General features: G+C 41.6%; 1 protein-coding gene across 1 annotated transcript in view; it reads left to right on the top strand.

The window, feature by feature from the left end:
- Window positions 1–683: 683 nt before the first annotated feature.
- The window catches only part of SLC45A3 (solute carrier family 45 member 3), a 59,547-nt gene continuing 35,586 nt past the window's right edge, over window positions 684–24,644 (top strand). Inside the window, exon 1 of the mRNA XM_075335695.1 lies at window positions 684–763. The gene's annotated coding sequence lies outside the window, so the exon portion shown is untranslated. The remainder of the gene's footprint in view (window positions 764–24,644) is intronic.

The raw sequence follows: 24,644 nt of genomic DNA, 5'->3' as shown, positions 1-24,644 counted from the left end.
GATAAGAGACATGGCTAATCAGGGGAACTATACTACATTTCTAATTGGAGGCATTTCATATTATTATTATTATTATTATTATTACACCTACTACATATTGGGATAGGATCTTGGCGATAGGAGTAACACTTTAAGGTTAAAACTGGCTCGGTCACCACGGGGTTAATAGAAATCCCATGCCCACTGGGCCTCTTTTTTATACTGAGTATGAAGAAAAGCGCAAGTAAACTAAGGCGCAGAGATCAAAAGGGTTAAAAACTGAACAGACACCCAGGGATCGATAACACATCGGATCGCTCTGGACCGTGATATACGCGCGTGTGACCGCTGCTGCCCATCATACGGAGAAAAAAAAGTGAAGATGATGCATGGAGAGAACAGAAAGGCAAAGTAATCGGTTCCTGAAGGCGCTAAGACACTTTCCTGTGATTCCACCGATCACTACAGGTTGTTCCAGGAGAAGGCACTGTGATCTGCTCCCCGGGCACAGGCGAGCACTGGATTTCTCACATCTCCTATGTGGCAGGTATTAATGCAGGCGGTCCCCAGCGTGCCCGGGACTGGTGACAAGTGACAGCCCTGAACTGTCACTCTCCTGGTCACACCTCCTCCCACACAGGTCTCTGGTGTGCCCTCCCTGCTGGGCACTACGCATGCGCCGCACTCTGGGATTTAAAAGTGCCGCAGAGTTGGGCAGAGAAGGTGCAGAGCTGTCGCCAGGTCCAGGGGGCGCCGGCACATCCGAGGGGCGGCCGTGTGCGAGGTGAGACCGGTCATCCGGGATAGCTGCTGACGGTCCGGAGACCCCCGATCCGCAGGTGCCCGAGTCATCCCCATCCTTCCCTGTCAGTCACTGCTCTGTGTGCGACTATGCACCCAACTTAACCCTTCATTGCTTGTAGTGTCAGCCCGGGAACCCAGCGGGGTGATCAGGTCATTTTTTTCATCTGGCAACCCCCCTACTACCAGCCCCCTCAATACCAGCCATACCAAATTCCAGCCCCCCTAATTCCAGTCCCTCAATACAAGTCATACGAAATTCCACACCCCCAATACTAGCCCCCCCTAATACCAGCCCCCATAATACCAACCCCCCTCAATACCACCCACACCAATTCCAGCCCCCCAATAATAATCCCCCCAAAACCAACCCCATCAATACCAACCACACCAATTCCATCCTCCCCAATACCAGCCCCCTAATATTAACCCCCCAATGCCAGCCCCCCTAATACCAACCCTCTCCCTTCTATTCCCACCATTCCTATTTTCCGCTTTTCCCTCTGATCTTCCGGAGTAAGTTGTGACTCACATCAAATGAATACTTAGGATGCTATTTTGTCATTTCTTTCCACCTCCTGAATGCTGAGTTTCCCTGTTCCCAAATTAACTCTTCCTTGTCTGTGGCCTCTTTCTAAACTCATTTTAGGACTGATCCATCACTGCCCATTCTGTAGAATGTTTGGGGTTTAAATGCTATAAACGGGCTCAGGTGGCAAATATTTGTTGTCTTTTTATACATGTGTTTTATATGTTAGCTTTGTATCAGAAACTGTAGATGATTTTTTGCTTCACACTTTTATTTTTTAACCTAATTTTAATAGTACACATTCCATATATAAATGGAGACAATCTATCTGTCTACCTTACTGTATCTATATATTTCTATATCTCCATATATATATGTGTGTATATATATATATATATATATATATATATATATATATATATATATATATCTTATGTCCATTGTCCATATATGCATATATATATAACGTGTGTGTATATATATATATATATATATATATATATATATTTCTATATTTCTACATATGTGTGTGTATAATATATATCTATATATGTATATATATGTATATATATATGTATATATATATATATATATATATATATATATACACACATACATATATATATATATATGTATGTGTGTGTATATATATATATAATTATATATATACACATATATATCCATCTCTCTATCTATCTCTATATATATTGACAAGCTCACCCATCCAAGCTCAAGATGTAATAAAGGTAATAAATATTCCTGTTCCTGGATCCAGACCAGGAGCAAGCAATAGGTATGCAGAAAATGGAAGAGATTGAGCAAAGAATCGGGAAATGCAGGTGGCATAAAACTTTTAAATTTATTCGTAGAAAAAAAAAATAAAAATATGACAGAGCTGAGGACATAGAATAAATGCAGGACAAATGCATCACTGACAACATGTTTCGGCGGTGAAAGTAGCCTTCTTCACGGTCCAAGCCAAGTTTTGGCTTTCACCGCCGAAACGCGTAGTCAGTGATGCATTTGTCCTGCATTTATTCAATGTGCTCAGCTCTGTCTGTTTTTTTTTCTACGAATAAATTCACAAGTTTTATGTTGCCTGGACTTCCCGATTCTTTACAGGATCCCTTCCATTATATATATATATATATATATATATATATATATATATATATATATATACATGGGGCTTGAGGACTCCAATTTTTACCTTCTTTCATTCATGTATGCATTTATTTTACTTTTTTTTTTTTTATTATGCACAACTTACTTTTTGGGCCATTTTTGCAGATTTTTGAACATTTTTCTTGCTGATTTCTCCTATAGCTGGGGGAGAGAGGGTAATTGCAGCCTCCTGACTGCTCCTTCCTTCGATCACAAGAAGAGGAAGTGTCATGGTGGCTTCCTGGGTATATAGTGCTCCATAAGTGATCAGAAAGGTGTAGAAAGTGATGACTGGTCCGTGTCTACTCTATGGCCTGAGTCACACTTGCGTGAGACTGGTGCGAGTCTTGCATCACATCACCCGGCACGGCTTGCTGCCCTCCGGACAGGAGCATCTCAGCTGCATAGAAATACATGCAGTCGACCCGCTCCTTTCAGGAGACTGTGTGGCCGTGCCAGGTGATGCGATGCAAGACTTGTGCGAGTCTCTCGCAAGTGTGACTCTGGCCTATGGGGCATCCTGCAGCTGCAGACCTGCCAAGGCAGTAAGAAACCTCGTACGTTGACCTGCCAATAGTTTTAGTGGGATCAGTAAGTGATGGGGAATATTCTATTATTTTCCAAAATTCTGATCCCACATCTATGGAAGGAAATCAATTACAATAAATATTAAAAGGGTTAAAGGCTGATATTGGCTTTTATAAGAAAAAAAACCCAAAAAACCCAACACATCGCCTATTGCTCCCATTCCAACACTTCCCTGCTCTCCCACTGGTCTCTTCTTGTTTACTGCAAATGATAGCACGCAGCAGTGAACCACTTCAGCCAGTGATTGGCTGCAGCGGTCATATTCCCCTTCATTATCGCTGCAGCATGTCAGTGTCAGAACAAGAGCAGCAGGGGGTTGTTGACCTCTTTATTTATTTCTTAAGGGCTTTATTTTGGTATTATACATAATAACAAAGGCCTCTTTTATGTTTTTAACCCATTCTGAGCCTTTGGTAAAAAAAAAAAAAAGATAAAAAAATAAAAAAAGTGTTACCTGGCGGATTAGAAAACAAGGTGCTTTGTTGTGTGGTCGTCCATCACGTTACCCGGAGCATAGAGCCGCAGGGCCTGGCATGGTAAGTTGTAGATCAGATATCCTGTAATTCTAACTATATACCGGGGGCTAATGAATACTGCACAAGCTGTATAGTCCTTTCACTTCTTATCTGTAAGGAAATCACAATCCTATAAACAGCACATGCTTCTATTTGTATCTGGGCGGTTTACCTATGTGAAGTATGGAAACAAATATACTCAGGGCCATCTACACACAGGATAGGTCGGTCGGTATATGTCTCGTCACAATGCAGCTATAAACAGTTTACTGGTATTTAGTGAAACTTGTTAACGTGCCCTGGAACCACATTCTCCACGTACCAGACGGGTTCCCAGATACGGATATGTGCTGTAAAGTGACAATGATTTGTATTGCTAATCAAGAATTATCAGATGAAAATGCACTGACCTATTTGGCCAAGCTCACACGCATTCCACTGCTTATCTCACTGCTCATATTATAGTCCAGGGCCACATCCACACTTCACAGAGTACTTGCTTTCAGTACTAAGCTTTGACCTACTTTGACATAGACCCTGACTCCAGTGAGGTGTCACTTATTGGGCTTGGCGCAGTTTTGATAAAATCCCTGTTTTATCTCCTGCAGAGCTACCAGATCTCTAAATGCTGAGCTCTGCATAAGCCCATCCACACCACTGATTGGCAGCTTTCTGTGTACACTGTGCATAGCCAGAAAGTTTCAAGTAAGTAGCGGAGACTAGGTTGCATAGAGCAGGAGGACTTTATGGCTCGAGACAACTAGTCTGTAGTGATAATCTTCTGCTGATAAAACACTGATTTTATTAAAATACAACAGAAAAACTAAAAAGAAATTGTCAGCTTACCGGTAATTGTATCTTTTTAAGTCCAGAAAGGAATGGATGTAGTTTATCTTTAGAACCACACTGAGATGGGGGTGATAGTTCTGTATTCACAAAATGAAGAAACCAGCAAGGCAAAACCCAGCAAAAACAGCTCAATATTTGGGACGCAAAAAAAATATTTTTTTTATTCTTTTTTATATTTATTATAAAGCTTTTAAAAATTCCATTCCAATAAATTTTTTGGCACAGCAAGGATAATGCCGAAACGCATAGTCGTGCCATAGCATAGAATTAACGCCTTGCTCTGCCAAAAGATTTATTGGAATGGAATTTTGAAAAGATTTTTAATAAATAAAATTGTTTTTTTTACATTTTTTTTTAGTCTGAAATATTGAGCTGTTTCATTGGATTTTGCCTTCCTGGTTTTTCCATTTTGTGATTTTATTAAAGCCCATCACTGGAATTAAGGTCTCTGCCCCTACATTATGCTGCTCTCAGATTACATAACAGAAACTTGCTGACATGTTCCCTTGAAATTCATACTTGGATGTCAATTTGGTGAAATTTAATCCACAAGTCTACTATTATCATACAGTATGGGATATTCTGCTCCTAGATGTTGGACGGATAATTTGCAGTGTATCCGTTCTATGTGTCGTACATGGAGCATGGCAGAACATGTAGCAGTAGTGCAGCCGTGCAGCAAATATCAGGATTTACCATGAATCACCGCAGTTTTGTTATGCAGTTTTCAGCTGTGTGACTTCTATAGACGAAACATATTTCTGTTGTGTTAGTTTTTATAAATCTTTGTATTCTTTATGTGTACAGGTATTTTTTTCATGATTCTACATTTATCAGCAGATTGTTGGATCTGATAGTACTGTAGAGTCTGTTCAAAAAGGCTGAGCTGCAGTACCAGGCACTGCTATACATGCATAGATGTTAGTCAAGGGGGGAGCGCCAATAGGAAAGTGTTATGAGGCCGATGAGTTGAAGGGTCAGTGATGCTGAACCGCACTGTCTCCTGACATAGGCGGACAGAGAGATGGATAATAGATAAATAGATAGATAGACAATGGATAGATAATGGATAGATAGATACATAGATAGATAGACAATGGATAGATAATGGATAGATAGATACATAGATAGATAGACAATGGATAGATAATGGATAGATAGATACATAGATAGATAGACAATGGATAGATAGATAGATAGATAAAAAAGGATAGATAGATAGACAATAGATAGATAGAGGGATAGATAGATAATGGATAGATAGATAGATAGATAGATAATGGATAGATAGATAGAGGGATAGATAGATAGATAGAGGGATAGATAGAAGGATAGATAGATAATAGATATATAGATAGATAGAGGGATAGATAGATAATAGATAGATAGATAAACAGGTAGATAGATAGACAATAGATAAATAGATAATAGATAGATAGATAGAGGGATAGATAATAGATAGATAGAAGGATAGATAGATAATGGATAGATAGATAGATGAATAGATAGATATATAGATAGATAGATAATAGATAGATAGATAAACAGGTAGATAGATAGACAATTGATAAATAGATAATAGATAGATAGATAGACAATAGATAGATAATACATAGATAGATAGAGGGATAGATAGATAATAGATAGATGGATAGATAATAGATAGATAATAGATAGATAGATAATAGATAGATAGATAGATAATAGATAGATAATAGATAGATAGATAGATAATAGATAGATAATACATAGATAGATAGAGGGATAGATAGATAATAGATAGATGGATAGATAATAGATAGATAATAGATAGATAGATAATAGATAGATAGATAGAGGGATAGATAGATAATAGATAGATGGATAGATAATAGATAGATAATAGATAAATAGATAGATAGATAGATAATAGATAGATAGATAGAGGGGTAGATAGACAATAGATAGATAGATAATAGATAGATAGATAGATAGATAATAGATAGACAATAGATAGATAGAGGGATAGATAGATAATAGATAGATATATAGAAGGATAGGTAGATAGATAATAGATAGATAGGCAGATAGTCAAGGAATGGTATGGTTCGGGCTCATGTGCTGAGCCCACTCAATACCTAGTGAGTGCCAGCTATTTTACACTGCTGCAATTGGATCTAGTGGTGAAATAGCGATCACAGTATTGAAGTGGATAGACGGATAGGAGCGGCCCCCTCTGTCACTCCAATGGGACCTACTCAAAACTAACATGGAAATCAAATGGGTTGCTGTCATGACTATTAGGGTCTTTGAGGGGGGGCTGATTGGAATGTCTGTTATGGGGTCCAAGTATTTCAATGTACACCCTTCATATTACTAAAGTGGGTATAGCCCACATAGCGCCAATGAGTGCCGCTACCCATTAGCTTTACTGATCAGTGTTGGGGTAATGAATAGGTCCATGTTCAGCTCCGCTATAGCTGTTCCTCTGCCATTTCTTCATTCCGTAGTCCTCCTGAATTGTCTATGACATTACTGTCACCCATTATCTCCTCCCAGCTGTTCCTTCAGACATATGCATTTTATATTTAGCACAATGATGCAAATATGAGAAAACTGCCTTCATCAGGGGTTTCACTTCCTGGCTCTCAGTCGCTCACAGTTTATGAGTTTGAGCAAAATTATAGAAATTGAAAAAAAATCAACAACATTTTCATACTTTTTTTGGCAGGCGGTCTGAGCAGTGACATATAGGTTGATGATTTGTGGGTATGTTCCAGCTTTCCTAACCATAGATTTGTGGGAAGTCAAGAATTCCTCCCCACATTGGGTCATTCTTCTGGCATGGTCGAGCACATGGGGAGCAGTAAGACAAGGCCTTAATATGACTCTATATATATATATATATATATATATATATACATATACATATGTATATATGACTGTATGGCGGGGATAACGGTGACATGTGCGGGATGTTGAATTTTTATCTTCTTATATGGCATTCCGTATTACTACACAGTAGGACCACTCGCTGCCCATGCTAACTTAGCCCAATCACAATGTTAGACGGTACCCTGCCCGAGATACTGCAGTCAGTCCATAGGGTTTGTATGAAAGGTATAAATTCTTTATCAGTGCGGATCTGACTGCTGGTCCCACCATTGATACTAAACACCGGGCACTGTTGAGTCTACTCTTCATGCATGTACACCACCTAATGTCAAGGGCCCACCAGGAACATTGACTCATCAGGCCCACTGACCAACTTCATGCAAATATTACATATACAAATTGACCTATGCCTCTATATAATATTATATCGGAAAAAAAACAAAAAAGCCAGCACTAAATGTGCACTATAATACTAAAAATTCCAAACTGTACATATAAAAATTTGAGATTTTTGGCAAAAAATTGCAATTTCTTGAGCTACCCCAGCACGTCACGGCAAATGTCTTTGGGGCAGTCCTACACTAAAATATTTTTATAAAATGTGCCATACGGCCTCACTTATGAAATAGTAGAACTGCTCTTAGCAGCACTTACTTGGAGCTTTTCAATCCCGTACCCATGACTGAGTCATGGCTGAGGGCGGGACAGGTCCAAGCAAATGCTGCATGAAGTAAATTAGTATATTTTAGAGTAGGACTGCCCCAAAGAGATTTGCCGTGATGTGGCGGGGTAGCTCAAGAAATTGCAATTTTTTGCCTAAAATCTCAAATTTTTATTATAAATACAGTTTGGAATTTTTAGTGCTGAAGTGCACATTTAGTGCTGGCTTTTTTGTTTTTTCTTCATTGAATTGGTCGGTGGCTGACCCCAACCTTGCTATGCACCCCAATTTGGGATGTATTCCACCTGTCTTGATTTTGGCAATTGGTGACTGTTCACATTCAGTCAACAAGCCCTGTCCACAGGCTATTTACTTCATGCAGCATTTGCTTGGGCCTGTCTCTACTCAGTCATGGGTACAGGATTGAAAAGCACCAAGTAAGTGCTGCTATAAAGAGTTCTACTATTTCATATGTGAGGCTGTATTACACATTTTATAAAAATATTTTAGTGTAGGGCTGCCCCAAAGAGATTTGCCGTGACGTGGCGGGGTAGCTCAAGAAATTGCAATTTTTTGCCAAAAATCTCAAATTTTTATTATAAATACAGTTTTGAATTTTTAGTGCTTAGGTGCACATTTAGTGCTGGCTTTTTTGTTTTTTGTTCATAATATTATATCGGGTAGTTTGTAAAACAAATGATGAGATGCTTTCTTTGTCTTTACATAGTGAAACAAGTGCATTGTACCAACTACTGATCATGTTTGGGGGTGAGACACTACTGCAAAGGGGCCTACCAGAGGATTCTCCGGTTCTCCTGTGGGCCAGTCCTAACCTGACACCACCACTTCATTCTTTGTCTATAAAACTGGTGATAATCATATGATGTACCCGGCCGTTTCCTACAGTCCCATAGACAGTGAGTGGGATAGTTCGATAAGGTAGATGATACCTTACATATTGGGAACATACCCTTTAGGTCAGTGGCTCGATGTTGATATCTATAAACTACAATGTGAATTTTTTGTTGAATTTTCATCTTTCACTCCTAGAATATTATATTATGGCAAGGCTACAATGTGCCCCTGGGTCACGGCCATATTGCACTCACCTGTTTGCACTAGATAATACCTGTTATGTGAAACTAGGGAATAAACTCCTTGTTGTGTGAGTTGTGACGCAGGAAGAATTACGCGCATACTCCATCCGATGCTGTCATATACAGACAAGAAGGAAATATTGTCATGTGAAAGACGGAAGAAACTCCTGTTCATGAAAGCAATAAAATGTGGCATGTGAAATTCTGCTTCTTATCTACGTAGATTACAATGTGTGACAGAGCTGGAAATGGAGAATGTAATGTTATTGGTGGACGACTGCGCGCCCCCTATCTGCGAGACCAGGGGTCTCAAACTCAGCTAGGTGTATGGGCCGCACATAGAAAAAAAAATGAGGGGCGCCACATTCTTTGCAGGACAAAGTGACATTTTTAGTGATTCCATGGGTTTTTCTACACACCTTTGAATCACTTTTTTGAACATTTTTTGTTTGTTTATTATAACAAACCTGCTCCTATTTGTTTAGTTAAGTTTATATATAAAAAAGCATTTTTAATGGCAAAAAAAGTCATGCTTTATTTTGAATTTGTTTTTACATTTTATCATCTTCTTGTATTGTTTTAATATTAGCAGCATATAGTAATCTTAGCCAACATATTGCAGTAATGTCCCCCATCCTTGTGCCCTGTAGTAAGGTGCTCATCCTTGTGGTATAGTGCCCATCATTGTGCCCTGTAGTTTTGTGCTCATCCTTGTAGTATTGTGTTATCCTTGTGGTATTGTGCCCATCCTTGTGCCCTGTAGTATTGTGCTCATCCTTATAGTATTGTGTTATCCTTGTGGTATTGTGTCCATTCTTGTGCCATGTAGTATTGTGCTCATCCTTGTTGTATTGTGCCCATCCTTGTGCCCTGTAGTATTGTGCTCATCCTTGTAGTATTGTGTTATCCTTGTGGTATTGTGTCCATTCTTGTGCCGTGTAGTATTGTGCTCATCCTTGTTGTATTGTGCCCATCCTTGTGCCCTGTAGTATTGTGCTCATCCTTGTTGTATTGTGCCCATCCTTGTGCCCTGTATTATTGTGCTCATCCTTGTAGTATTGTGTTATGCTTGTGGTATTGTGCCCATCCTTGTGCCCTGTAGTATTGTGCTCATCCTTGTGGTATAGTGCCTATCCTTGTGCCCTGTAGTTTTGTGCTCATCCTTGTAGTATTGTGTTATGCTTGTGGTATTGTGCCCATCCTTGTGCCCTGTAGTATTGTGCTCATCCTTGTGGTATAGTGCCCATCCTTGTGCCCTGTAGTTTTGTGCTCATCCTTGTAGTATTGTGTTATGCTTGTGGTATTGTGCCCATCCTTGTGCCCTGTAGTATTGTGCTCATCCTTGTAGTATTGTGTTATCCTTGTGGTATTGTGTCCATTCTTGTGCCGTGTAGTATTGTGCTCATCCTTGTAGTATTGTGCCCATCCTTGTGCCCTGTAGTATTGTGCTCATCCTTGTGGTATTGTGCCCATCCTTGTTTCCTGTAGTAAGGTGCTCAACCTTGTAGTAATGTACTCATACTTGTGGTATTGTGCCCATCCATGTGCCCTGTAGTATTGTACCCATCTTTGTGCCCTGCAGTATTGTATCCATCCTTGTGCTCTGTAGTATTGGGCTCATCCTTGTGCCCTGTAGTATTATGCCCATCCTTGTGCCCTCTAGTTTTGGGCTCATCCTTGTGCCCTGTAGTATTGGGTCATCCTTGTTCCCTGTAGTATTTTGCCCATCCTTGTGCCCTGTCGTATTGTACCCATTCTGTAGTATTGTGTCCATTCTTGTGCCCTGTAGTATTTTGCTCATCCTTGTGCCCTGTAGTATTGCGCCGGCAGGACTTTACTATAGTTGAATCATTTGCGGTGCCGCGCGGAGGAGCTTTCTGCACTATACCAATGGTTGACGCCGGCCAATCAGATGCAAGGAGGTGACATAATACAGTGACGTCACATCCTTGCATCTGATTGGCGGGAGTCAGCCAATGGTATAGTGCAGACAGCTCCTCTGCGTGGCACCACAAATGATTAAAATGTAATAAAGCCCTGCCGGCGCCGCCCCCCAGCATAGGAAAGTGATCATCATGGGGTCTGCGGACCGCAAAAAGCAGCCTCAGGGGCTTCATGTGGCCCGCGGGCAGCGTATTTGAGACCTCTGTGCTAGATATATATGTCAGAGAACGGAGATTCTTACAGGCAAGTGCCATGTGCCTTGTATATGGTACATGTACTGTATTGAGATAACAGTGGCATTGGTGATTGTTTTATTGAGGTGAAACAAGTCATTAAAACCTACCAAGGCACCTAAAAACAGTGCCACGAGAATAGAAACATAATGTCTGACGTTTAATCACAAGCGAAGTCACAGAAGAGGTCATTTAAACCTCTCTTTGGTGCTTGGGACATTGGAAAATCTGCCGTATTTTTACAGACTTTCAGCAATTTATGGACAGTTAGTAACCCTATACTGAAGTTGTTGGAGCTCATGGATAGTGTTGGCCAAAATTAAAAATAGTATGGCTACTTTCAGGGGCAGAACAATCACGGATGCAGGGATTGCCATCGCGACCGGGCCCGGGGGTTCAGGAGGCCCGAAGACCTCAACTAGTGGCATACGGCCAATGGCTGCAGGCGACGCAACCGCTATGAGGCCCGTGAATCAGGGGGGGCCCAGTGCCACTGGTGGTCCTTGGCCCCCCACACCCGCGGGCCCCCCGCCGAGGATTGCACTTTCAATTTTATCGGCAATTTCTCAGAGACCTGTGGAAGGCGACAGAGCGCCAAAACGTGTTCTCTTTGTAACCTGCCACCCATGTAGTCAGTATGGAATTGCCTGTGCAAAATCTTAATTTTTAATGTTGGAATAAAAGTTACTTTTTATCGTATCCTGAGGATTCCCAGCTGGACTATTTTTCATTTTTACTTGGACATTTCTGTGCGGTCGGCTGACGTGAGTCCCTGCTTGGATCTTGGATGCACATGAGGAGGTCTGTCTGGACAAACCTTGTAATGGTGAGCGTTCCACATTCTATTTTGTTATTTTATTATATATGGAGGTGCATTATAATATATGGAGAACTAAGGGGGTGCATTATATATGGAAGACTATTGAGGTGCATTATAATATATGGAGAACTAAGGGGGTGCATTATATATGGAAGACTATTGAGGTGCATTATAATATATGGAGGGCTATGGGAAGTGTATAATAATTATTATATGGAGGATATCATAAATGTTATGATTAAGGACTTTATTCATACCTTTTACTATCCGAAACATTTCAAGCCATGACGTTTTTATGGAATCATTGAATTTTTAAAATGATTGAATAAAAATTTCTACGTTTTATACCTCCTTGGATATATTTTCCTTCCCTGGCATCGGTGCTGAGTCCCTACTTCCTTCTCTCCTATGAAATTATATATACCAATCCACCCACCAAAAATCAATGTGTATACATGAAAAAATATACTTCCCACCAAACTACAAGACTAGGACAAAACCTAGCCCAATAGCGACAGTAGGTAGGAAAAAAATGGCCCCTATTAGTGGATACTTAGCCATTCATTGGAAACTCCATAGATGTCCAGAATCTGGTCTACCAGGCCAAGAGAAATTCATTCCATTAATGCATCCCGACGCGTTTCCCCCCTTCTTTTGGGGGCTCATCAGGGGATAGGGACTACTATAGTCCCAGGTAGAGGCCACCTGTCTAAGCCTTCCTCCGTAAATATAGCATGCCCGGGATATGTATACAAGTGATCCATGTGGGGCACGTCGCGGGGTCCAGTCTCTCCGCTATGGCTGCAGTCCAGCATAGGACAATATGCTACCGAACAGAACAATGATCTTAAACCAAAAGATTATTTGACCCGACGTATGAGGGATTTGCTTGCTCGATGGATGATTGGCAGCCTATTAATACTGCCCAATTTTTGAGGACTACGTGTTCCCGGGAATGCTTGTTCTCTGTAATCATGCAGTCTAAATGCAGCTGTATTCAACTGCACTTTACAACCTTGCTATTATATAAATCAGCTCTCCATACAGTCTTTTTCAGCAATAGGTCATTCAGACAGAAGTGGGAGGGAGTGAGCCAATCACACGACAGGAGGTGTGTCTCAGACTACATCAGTCGCCCTATTGTCACTCCGCTGACACAGCTCCATCCTATAGATGTGGATCTAAAAAGCAACCAAACAGCAAGCTGTGAGTACAATACCTAGCAGGTGCAAGCCATGACAATACATTCTCACAGAAAATTTGACAATTGATGTGACAGTAACTGAAATAGTGTGACATTAAAAAAAACAAACTAATAATGACAACCTTTAACAATGCCATAATGGATGTCACGTCTTCACACCCTTACTTCAAATGAAAGTGTTAACGACATCAAACACAGTTGACATTTTGCATTGTATAAAAGCAATCTGTTAAAAAGAAACACGAGGCAACAAATATTTTTTGAGAAGAAAAGCCTACAGTAATTTCTTGCATAAGTATGTGTACCTCAGGCACTTTCATACCACTTTGTAGTATAAATTTAAAGAGTAACCTTCATTTTAATTTTTATTTACTGTATATATATTTATTATATATATATATATATATATATATATATATGTATATATACTATTTATTTACTGTATATATATATACACACACACACACACACAGACACACCGTACTTTTCAGACTATAAGACGTACTTTTCACCCCTCCCAAATTTTGGGAGGGAAACTAGGTTGCGTCTTATAGTCCGAAATGTACGAAATGTGGGGGGGTGGCGGTGAAGCGGGGTCACAGGAGACAGGATCATGGTCACCGTTGACAGCAGGTTCCTGCAGTGTGTTGATCATGGGTATCCGCCGTTAAATAAAATTAATATAATTAATATTCACTGTTTCCCAAGCCCATGATACAGACCACCTCTAAGCACTGCGGTCAGTGATAGTAAATGACTGTGAAAATTTTTACTATCACTGACACCGGTGCAACGAAAGGTGGGTGGTATTATGGGTGTAGGGAGAAGTGAATATTAAGCATCTCACGTCAGCTTGTGTCTGGGGCGCATGGCTATGTCGTCCTGCGCTGCCCGTTGCTTACATGCTAAAGTCAGTTGCTGGCATCAGAAGAGGATGCCACTTGCCTAGGGAGTGGAGGGGAGTAGAATCATTTATTTTTTTATGTGTTAAAAAAAAGCAACACAACGAGAGGTGTATATACACCAGGATGGGTCCATAATGGAGGACATATATACCAGGAAGTGGCACAGGATGGGGAACATTAGTCTAGAATTTGGATGACATCACCTCCATAACAGTGCGTCATGGCTCCTTCAAAAAATATTTACCTATTTTCCTCCTCTATAACCTGATAACTGATGGTTTGGTGTGTCTTAGGCTATGTGCCCACAGGACTCTGTATCTGCGGATTTTTCTGCATCAAAATCCGCAGCTTTCCCCCGGAATCCGCACCTTTTCATAGGTGCAGAATTTTGTGCAGATTTGACGCGGATTTGACGTGGATTTTGTTGCGGATTTTGCGTTTTTTTTTTAATTCAATTGAATAGGCAAAATCTGCACGAAAATCCGCAACCATAATTGACATGCTGCAGATTTTTCCGCACGAAAATCCGCACGATTTCTGCTGTGGAAAAATCCGCAGCGTGGGCACAGCATTTCCCAAATGCCATAGAAATGGCTGGGGAGTAGCTGTGCTGCAGATTTCTGGAAAATCCGCGGCTTTTCCTCGAGAAATCCGCGGCAAAATCCGTGTAGTGAGAAAGTCCAAGGAAAAGTCATTAAGGGAAGATATGTATCATCGAGGTTGATAGCCTCGGTGATTTAAGCTTGTCAGTTGGCTCCAGCATGGTTAATGCTCAAAGAGATAATAGGGCGTGTTAGGGGTCAGGTTAACTAGCAGTCAGAGAGATGGGTGGGAATGCTAACATATCCCCACCCTAGGGCATGATACAAGATGTAACATGGAGACCATTGGTCTGGAGGTGTGCAGACCTCAAACGGTGTGGCTCTTGTAAAAGGCCTGGCCATTATCTTTATCAGGCGGGGCTCCACAGCTATATATGGACTTGTCATTTTCAGTTTCTATCATTGTTTCGGAAGGAGGCGGTTTTGGGTTTGTTTTTACAATGGGACTTAGGCTGCTTTCACACATCCGGTTTGAGCGGTGCGGCTCAATCTGGCTGTGCAACCTATGCAACGGATGCGGTGAAACCACTGCATCCTTTGCATAAGTTTTTAAATGCGGCTCGTCCGGTTTTTGCCGCTTGCGGCACGCTACTGAGCATGCGCAGTGGCAAAAACCGCATGCGGCGGCCGGATGCGGTTTTTGCCTCATCACGCCACATCCGGCATCCATAGGGATGCATTGGAAAATGCACTGCATCGACCGGATGCGGCGCAATGCGGGTTTTTTTTGCCGCACAAAAAAACGTGCCAGGCAACGTTCCATCCGGCCGCCGCATCGGCTAAATCTGCCGCATGCGGCAAAAACCGGACGGAACGTGAACCCATGCGGCACAATGCAGCACTAATTAAAGTCTATGCAGGAAAAACGCAACCGGCAGCAAAAAAAAACGGTTCAGTTTTTCCTGCAAAGTGCCGGATTGTGCCGCATAGCAAAAAACGGAGGTGTGAAAGCAGCCTTATGAAGACTGAGTAAACCAGCTGGACACATAAGTGTAAATAGTTCCTGTGTGTACCTCTAACATGCACCCAAGTGAGTCAGAATCTTACAGTAGATATGTTTATAAAATATTTATTATCTTAGAAATATGATTCTTTCTCCTCCTAGATTGATCTCTTGCAAATCATGGGTAAAATCTGTACTGAGTGCAGAGAGATTTTACTATTACTAAGAAAGAAGATGACAGTTGGTGCTTTTAACCCTGTACAGGTGCACGTGAGTAGCTGTCATGAAGGTGGCTACTTAAGCCTGGGACCTATAACAGTCATTAGGGCTGCATTTGTAGCATGGGCAGACACGGATAGAAAAGAGACCCTAGGCAAGACCAGTATATAGGCCTTTTGCAGTGCAGTATTGCCTCATAATGCACAATTCCACTTGATTTGGGACCTCTTGGGGCCCCTGTGTGAATGCACAGTTTGCACCAATGGTGTTTCCGCCCCTGCTTTGTTATGTACAGTACAGACCAAACGTTTGGACACACCTCCTCATTCAAAGAGTTTTCTTTATTTTCATGACTCTAAAAATTGTAGATTCACATTGAAGGCATCAAAACTATGAATTAACACATGTGGAATGAAATACTTAACAAAAAAGTGTGAAACAACTGAAAATATGTCTTATATTCTAGGTTCTTCAAAGTAGCCACCTTTTGCTTTCATTACTACTTTGCACACTCTTGGCATTCTCTTGATGAGCTTCAAGAGGTAGTCACCGGAAATGGTCTTCCAACAGTCTTGAAGGCGTTCCCAGAGATGCTTAACACTTGTTGGCTTTTTTGCCTTCACTCTGCGGTCAAGCTCGCCCCCAACCATCTCGATTGGGTTCAGGTCTGGTGACTGTGGAGGCCAGGTCATCTGGCGTAGCACCCCATTACTCTCCTTCTTAGTCAAATAGCCCTTACACAGCCTGGAGGTGTGTTTGGGGTCAATGTCCTGTTGAAAAATAAATGATGGTCCAACTAAACGCAATCCGGATGGAATAGCACGCGGCTGCAAGATGCTGTGGTAGCCATGTTGGTTCTGTATGCCTTCAATTTTGAATAAATCCCCAACAGTGTCACCAGCAAAGCACCCCCACACCATCACACCTCCTCCTCCATGCTTCACGGTGGGAACCAGCCATGTAGAGTCCATCCGTTCACCTTTTCTACAAAGACACGATGGTTGGATCCAAAGATCTCAAATTTGGACTCATCAGACCAAAGCACAGATTCCACTGGTCTAATGTCCATTCCTTGTGTTCTTTAGCCTAAACAAGTCTTTTCTGCTTGTTGCCTGTCCTTAGCAGTGGTTGACTAGCAGCTATTTTACCATGAAGGCCTGCTGTACAAAGTCTCCTCTTAATAGTTGTTCTAGAGATGAGAAGGTGTGTCCAAACTTTTGGCAGCACTCCTTTTTCTTTCAAATAAAATCTTCTTTAATGGCCCATACCACTGGACATTTCGGTCAAAGGCTGACCTTTTTCCAACAGTGTGTATATATATATATATATATATATATATATATATATATATTACTCTTTTCTAAAGGTATGCGCCAATGTATCACCTATATCCAGGTGCAGTATTCTGTAATAAGAAAATGGCAACCCTCCCCTCAAAAAAAGTGAATCATAGACAACATCTGCATGGTGTTTGTATGTTCTCCCCGTGTTTGCGTGGGTTTCCTCTGGGTTCTCCGGTTTCCTCCCACACTCCAAAAACATACTAATAGCGAATTTAGATTGTGAGCCCCAATAGGGACAGTGTTGCCAATGTATGTAAAGCGCTGTGGAATTAATATAATTGAATAACTATTATTATTATTATTATTATAAGCTCATAGGGGTATATCTAATAGTAGATGCAATAGATGTCACTATGACTATGGGGGAGGCAAGAAACCAGGGCTCCTAAATTGACCCTAAGGTTGGGGGACCCTATGCTATCCCTAGTCTCAAGAATACCTCTAAAAGGTGGGGATGCCTGAGTTTTTTTCCTTGTCCTGTTCCTGAGCATCCTTGATCTGATACCCTCTCCCCAATGGGGGACCGGGACAGGAGTGAGATTACACCCACAAAAATAGACATGCAGGGGAGTCCAAAACTCTGTCACACAGCATGCACCTACAGAGGTATAAGACAGTAAATGATAAGGAGGAAAACAAGAGCAGGGAGGCAACAACAAGACAACGGGTAAACTCCACAACCACTGCAGGCAAAAAGCAACACTTTGCAGAACGTTTGAGACACAAAACACACAGACCAACACTGTATAACCTATAGCTGGCATAGGTAGACGATTTCATCCAGCTTAAATATGAGAGAAGCAGATATGATTGGCTTGCTCACAACATGTGATCATATGACCTTAGCAAGCAGGCTAGCAGATGTTAACTCTTGCCAGCCTGACAATGACTGAGCACATAGCAGGTCGACGCCTGTGTAGATCAGAGAAACCAGAGAAACCATTGCATGGAGTATCAAAATCTGCAATGTGAACAGAGCCTGACGCCGCCATGACAGAGTGCGTAGTTTACACAAAACTCTGTGTGACAATAGATTGTAGTTTGCAAAGTAATTCACATAGGTTCTTAGACCGGGATGGTCTGTAGGCGGGAAAAAAGGGACAGGGAATGGCAGAGGTGCACAAAGCCAAATAATGGTAAAAGGAAGCAATAAGAAAAACAGTGATGTATGTACAGGTTGAAATGTATCTAAAATCTACCAAATTGTGGGGTTACTTCTGTCAACAAATTTCAAGCAAAACTAGAATGACTCTAAGGAAATAGCAGTTACAAATTAAAGTGAAATGAAACGTTATCATACATAGGTAACAAGATTCTATCTTAAAGTCTTAAGAGAGAATCTTCTTACTCTGGTACAAAAGGCTTCATTGAATGGTACGGAAATGCTTCCATATGGACAAAGAAGCCTTTTAGCACACCTCCACATGACGGCAGATCAAGTGTTACATGAAGAACAGCATTCCTGTCCACCCCATCTTCATGTGTTCTTTCTTAAGACAAGCTCCCTAAGCACTATCAACACACGTCTTGAATACAAAGAAAACAGGTGTCTGTGGCAGTATTTAAATATCCAAATTACTAATAGTTGTGGTCTCATTCTAGTGTGGAACAAGTAAACGTCTTTAAAGGGTTGTCCACTACTTGGACAATTCCTTCTCATCCCACCACAAGTTTTTCACCATTAAAATAAAAAGTTCATACTCACCTCCTGTGCCGGCACTCAAGTTCAAGGCTCACGTAAGGTTGTTACGTCACGCAATTCCACGTCCAATTACTACCGACTTCTCTCTCCCCATTTTCAGACCGGAAGTCAGTGGCCATCCGTAGCTCTCATTTCCTGTTGCCTGAGTAGTGGACAACCCCTTTAAATGAACAAATCCCTAAGTTGATAATTTAATAAATAGTATTCACACATGCAAAGTAATCTGACGACAATAATCCACAATACAGTGACAGAATACAGATTGCTATGATAGACCTGTGGTCTGTTCGCTGTTTTTAGGGTAGTCTAATGTAAGCAATTGTTGAATACATTTTTAGTGGCTGCAAATTTTACAGTTTACATTTATTGATTATATGAAGAAGATACATGTAGCAATTTAATATTTGCTCTGTCCTATATGAATGAATGGTGTTCTTCAGGGTATTCTTAAGAAAAGTTATCAATAGGCATGGATGAGCACTAAAGTGCTTGAGGGCTCGTTACTCGAATTAAGCATGTTGGATGCTCGGATGAGTTCGAATCGAAATAGAGGATATTGGATGTTTATGGAGATCTTTAGCATTTTAGGGGAGACCTCCCTAGAAGAGCAGGGGACAGCGGAAAATAGCTTAAATGGATGGAAAAAGCGCTCAAAAGGAATAGGAACAGCAATGAGGAAGATGCCTGAGCACATCCCTGACTCCCAGGTTGCTGCTGGGAATTTAAAAATTAAATAACTTAAAAATAAGAGTGTGGTTCCCCCCATTTTTGATATCCAGCCGAGGTAAAGCAGACAGCTGCTGGCTTGTATTATCAGGGTGGGTTATTTGGGCCTTCCCAGCCTAAAATTAATAGCCCGCAGCCACCCCAGAAGTGGTGCATCACATTAGATGCTCCAATTCTGGTGATTCGCTCCGGCTCTTCCAGATTGCTCCGTTGTGTTAGTAGTTGGGGTAATAGGTTATATCAGTTGTGTAATGTCAGTTGGTATCAAACCCAAAGGGTTAGTACTGTAGAGGCATCTATCAGCCATCCCGATTACTAACCCTGTAAGTGTAAAGTTAAAAAAAAAAAAAAAAACACAAAGGAAAAAATAGTTTATTTGAATAAAGACTCTCCAACAATTTCTCTCTTTCACCAATTTATTAAAAAATGTTCCAAAAAAGCTCCGATGTAATCCATGATCTAGGACCCCAACTCCAGTGACTATGATTAGCAGTAAAGTACAGCTATTCACAGACGCCGGTTGCCATCATGCCACAGGTCAGAACTGTCAATCAATCGATAGAGCACCACCCTCCAGCAAGCAGAAAGTCGGGAGGCTGATGAAAAGAACTCTCCTGAATGAGAACTTGAGACATCCCCTTTAAACAATGATCATTGCAACTAAACTTTCCCATGTTTTTGATAAGGGTTTTCACATCTTTAACAATAAATTTATAGAGGTTTCCAATTTTAAAAAAAATCCCTGTATTTTTTTCAAATGCAACCACCACTCGAATGCTGAAGCCACTACTGGGATCACCGCTCAGTCATCTGTGGTGAGGGTCAGCACCAGATCTACAGAGCAGAGAATTGGTGACTACATTTTCTTTTTTTTTTTAATATCACCCTCACTTGTTTTTTTTTTTAAAAACTATTTATAAGATGGCTAACCCTATTGAGGACAGTATCATTTGCAGATTCGCTTAAGGGTAAATTCACAAGTGGCAAATTTGTTTCAGACATTTCTGAAAATGACCCACTTACTAGAACAAGATGTCTGCTGAAATCTGTTGACCTGATTCTATGACAATTGCATTTAGATGTTTGGAATAGATACATAATTCTGAGAAATTTGCTTGGTGTTTATACTTTTTTAGTTATAGCTTTCATTTCAGTTGTAAAGCACTACTCCAGCATTTTGTTTTGTTTTCTTTTATTTCAGTTTGACTGGTGCTTTAAATGTAAGTCCCCTATTTCTGTTTTATAATCAGCTGTCGTTATCTTCATCTGTTTCAGGTCACAAATCAATGCAACTCTATGAGGGCCTCATTCTGGCTCTCATAGCATTACACTGAGTGGATTCAGACGACTATATAAATCTGAGTCAAAATGCTCGGATGGCCGCGGCTCTCCTGACCCAAATGTGGCAGCTTCCTTTATTTCTATACACTTGTTGTGCTCTGGTCAGGTCTGAGCATTGCAGTCCGATTTTGATCCAATTTATATGGTTGTCTGAATGGCCCGTAAAGGAGAGGGGGCATCAGTAGTCTAGGCAAAACTCAGATTTTGGGCCCAAGTGGCTAATAATAAGATGCATGCTTGAAAGCCTAAAATCTTACAAATATATATTGTTTGATTTTGCAATATATGGATAGATATTCTATTTTCTATAAACATATGGAAATACTCCTTTTAATAGTGAAGCACCAATTCTTTTGAGTGGCGCATTAAATTTAAGCCCCCAGTCATATACTCACCCTCCGGTGGCTCCATCTTTTTATGACTCTGCTCCAGTCCTGAGGAGCCATCTTGTGCCTGTAACTTCTTACTGGCCGGAAGTCAGAAATTATGTCACACAAGCTCTCAATACATCTCTGTGAGAGCAAGAATGAGGTTCTCATAGACTTTTATTGAGTTGTGGCTTCTGATGCTCTCCATGAAACACTGGAGCTGCCGGTAGGTTACAAATCGCCAGATACCGACTGGAGTGGCAGAGATAAAAGATAAAGCCACCAGAAGGCTAGTATAAGACAGGGGGCAAGAGACATACATTAAAAACATCACTCCAGTGGTGCAATTAAAAAAATGCAGGAGTGGTGCTTTAAGAAATGGATTACATTTGTAGCGCCCCCCGGGGCAGGTGCATTAACCTACTCATCGCCGGGCCATCGACTGTCGTGGTCACGGGCGGCCTAGCCCGGCTCCGTTGCCCCGAGGCGTACAGGAGATGGCAGGGGAGAGATGCTGGGAGTAGTAGTGAGATAAATGTCGTGACACCACCTGTGGTATGCGGCCAGGGAATCGGCTGTCGCTGTCCTCCGGGGCGAATGGTAGTAGAAGCTATGGATGGTATCGCTCCCCACAGGTGGAGCGGGCCCCAGGGAGGATGATGAGGGGAGCAGTAATAGCGGCGCGGAGCAGCAGTACCGATAATAAAGAGTCAGAGTCTATGGCTGCGGTTCCAGGTTGTTTACTCACTTTTAGTGTTGTGCTCACCCAGGTAATACCGGTCACTTGCTATGATGGGCTCCATCGAACCCGAATGCCTTTAGAGATCAGTCCGGTGTGGTGTTCTGTGGGTTCCCTCCTTATAGCGCCTGTCAGTGGATCCCCTGGCTTGAAGCTACATGAGTAGTACTCTTGTCCCTATATGCAGGTGCTGCGATTCCGATGTGGGATCCGGCTTGATGTGAGGCCCCGGATCCTCTCTGGCACTATGCTGTTGGGCACTGTGTGGTCAGGGAAGCTTGAAACTTTCCCCGTCCAGGCAGATTCTGGAAAACCAACGTGAAGTATGAACTTCCCTAGCGTCCTGCTGCCCTGTGTGTCGTCGGTTCCGAGGGGAGCAGGTTCACTCTCCCCACGGCAACCGTGTGAACTCTTCCTCCTTCCCACAGGAGCATCTGTGAGGCTTGTCTGCTCCGCTGCTCTCCTGATGGGGAACTCTCTAGCTGTTGCGTTGGCTCCTGACTCCCCCTGCTGGCCACTCCTCCTCCCTCCCAGGTCCTAAGGTAGTGGGACTGGTGCCCCTGTTTGAGGGCATCATGTAAATGCCACTCTGTCGGCGACCCCTTTATTACCCGACCCTAGCCCAGTCCCCAGTGGGAACAATGCAACCTGGTGTGTATTTCAGTGAGTAAGCTGTGATAACCGGGACTGACCTCCTCAGGAGGGTTTAGTATTACACCCAAATTTGGGTGCAATACTCTGTGGCGATTGAAGCCTCTGGGGTGCCACACATTCTAATATACAAAGGAGAATAAATGTCAGATTCATAAGAATATAAGCTTTAATAACTCTTGAGTTCTCTTTCCAGCAGTCCTTCTGTTGAGCAATATTACTTGAATTCGAGAGAATGAACAGGTGAAAGCTCAGTCTTTATTGTGTAACACACCCTCTATGTCAATACATAGACCTTCCCGGATGTCATTTCCTTTCTTATTGTTTCTTTGGACACAGATTACTTCTCTAACTGTACTCATTTATTCTAAGTGTATAATCTGGTATTATGTGTTATTACTTTATCTTATCATAAATCTCCACTAAATTGTGCATTGTGTGTATCCTGTGTACATGGAGTGGGACTAGGAGAGAGCACACGGCTGTAATGAGTATATTTTATCCTCCGGAAAATGATTAGAATACTAAGGCCACCCAATGGAAGGAAAGGCCCTCATTACCGACACCTTTTCAGGAACAATGGTCGAGCGTCATGTAAAATTTTAATACTGTTTTCATCAACTGTTTTTACCACTTTTTAAGTAACAGGATGAGCAACTTTTCTATTATTTTTTTGGACCTTCTTCAGCCACTGTAAATGAAGATGCTGGGAGACCTGTGTAAAGTGTGCAGCATGTTACCTTTCTGTCGAGGGCTAAGGGCACGTGGCTATGATTAGGACCCGCTGAGTCTCCTCCGCAGGAGTGCAGCTTCCTGTGCCCATGATCAGGGTTCGGGGCGCTGTGATTTCTCGCTGTGTTCTCCCTGAGGAGAACGCATGCGCAGCAAAGAATTGACATTCTGCGGCTCATAGAGGTCAGTTGACGCTGCAGGCCGTACACACAGAGTGGGCACGGGGTTTCTAGATATCCCATCCACTGTGCTTCACTGTACAACGCAACATTTTGGACATCCAAAACGCTGTGAACCCTGATCGTGGGCACACACCCAAAGGGTAGGTCCAGGAATGGTAGTGACAACATGGTCAAAAACTGCACCAACGTATTTCACTGTTCTACAGTCAAATTAGTTCAGAGACGAAAATAGTTGAACATAACTAATTTTGTGGTGCTGAAGAGTAATATGATGTCGACATTTGTCGATTTGCTCTAATTTTCAAGATCCAGAGGAGGTTATAATTACTTATAACACCTTTTATGCAGGCTTCTAGAAAAATTGTGTCTTTATTATGTTAATCATTATTATTGCATTATTAGTACCTAGTCTATTACATGTCAAGGATCATAGCTAATTCTTTCTGTGGGGTAAAGCATTTCCCTGCCTATTTTTAATCCATTTACTCCCGGGCTATTTTCCATTTTTCGTTGTTATTTTTTCCTCCCCTACTTTCCTCCCCTACTGTATGCAAGGTGTCGATTCGTATTGCATTGATGATGCCCTACAACTTTGTAGTTCACTTTTTTTCTCAATCTTGTTCCGTTTTCGAGATAAAAATGCTAGCGCCGTTGTTTTCCACCAGGTGGCGCTATAGGTGGTTTCATTGCGTAGCGCATGGCTACTTTACTATACCTAGACACCACTTCTTTGCCTATAGCTGCCACCATTCTCAAGTTAATGGTGGTGGACGGGATATGTTTGGACACACTGCATATAAGATTATCTCAGCACAGGAACATTTTATATAACTTCCAGTTGTGGAAATCAATATTATTACAAGATCTATTGATTAAAATGAAATGTGTTCATAGGACAACCCCTTTAATAATCACGTTGGCTTGCTTTTAAAC

This window comes from Anomaloglossus baeobatrachus, chromosome 2, assembly GCF_048569485.1.
Source record: "Anomaloglossus baeobatrachus isolate aAnoBae1 chromosome 2, aAnoBae1.hap1, whole genome shotgun sequence".
NCBI lineage: Eukaryota > Metazoa > Chordata > Amphibia > Anura > Aromobatidae > Anomaloglossus > Anomaloglossus baeobatrachus.
This window is presented reverse-complemented; position numbering and strand designations above follow the sequence as displayed.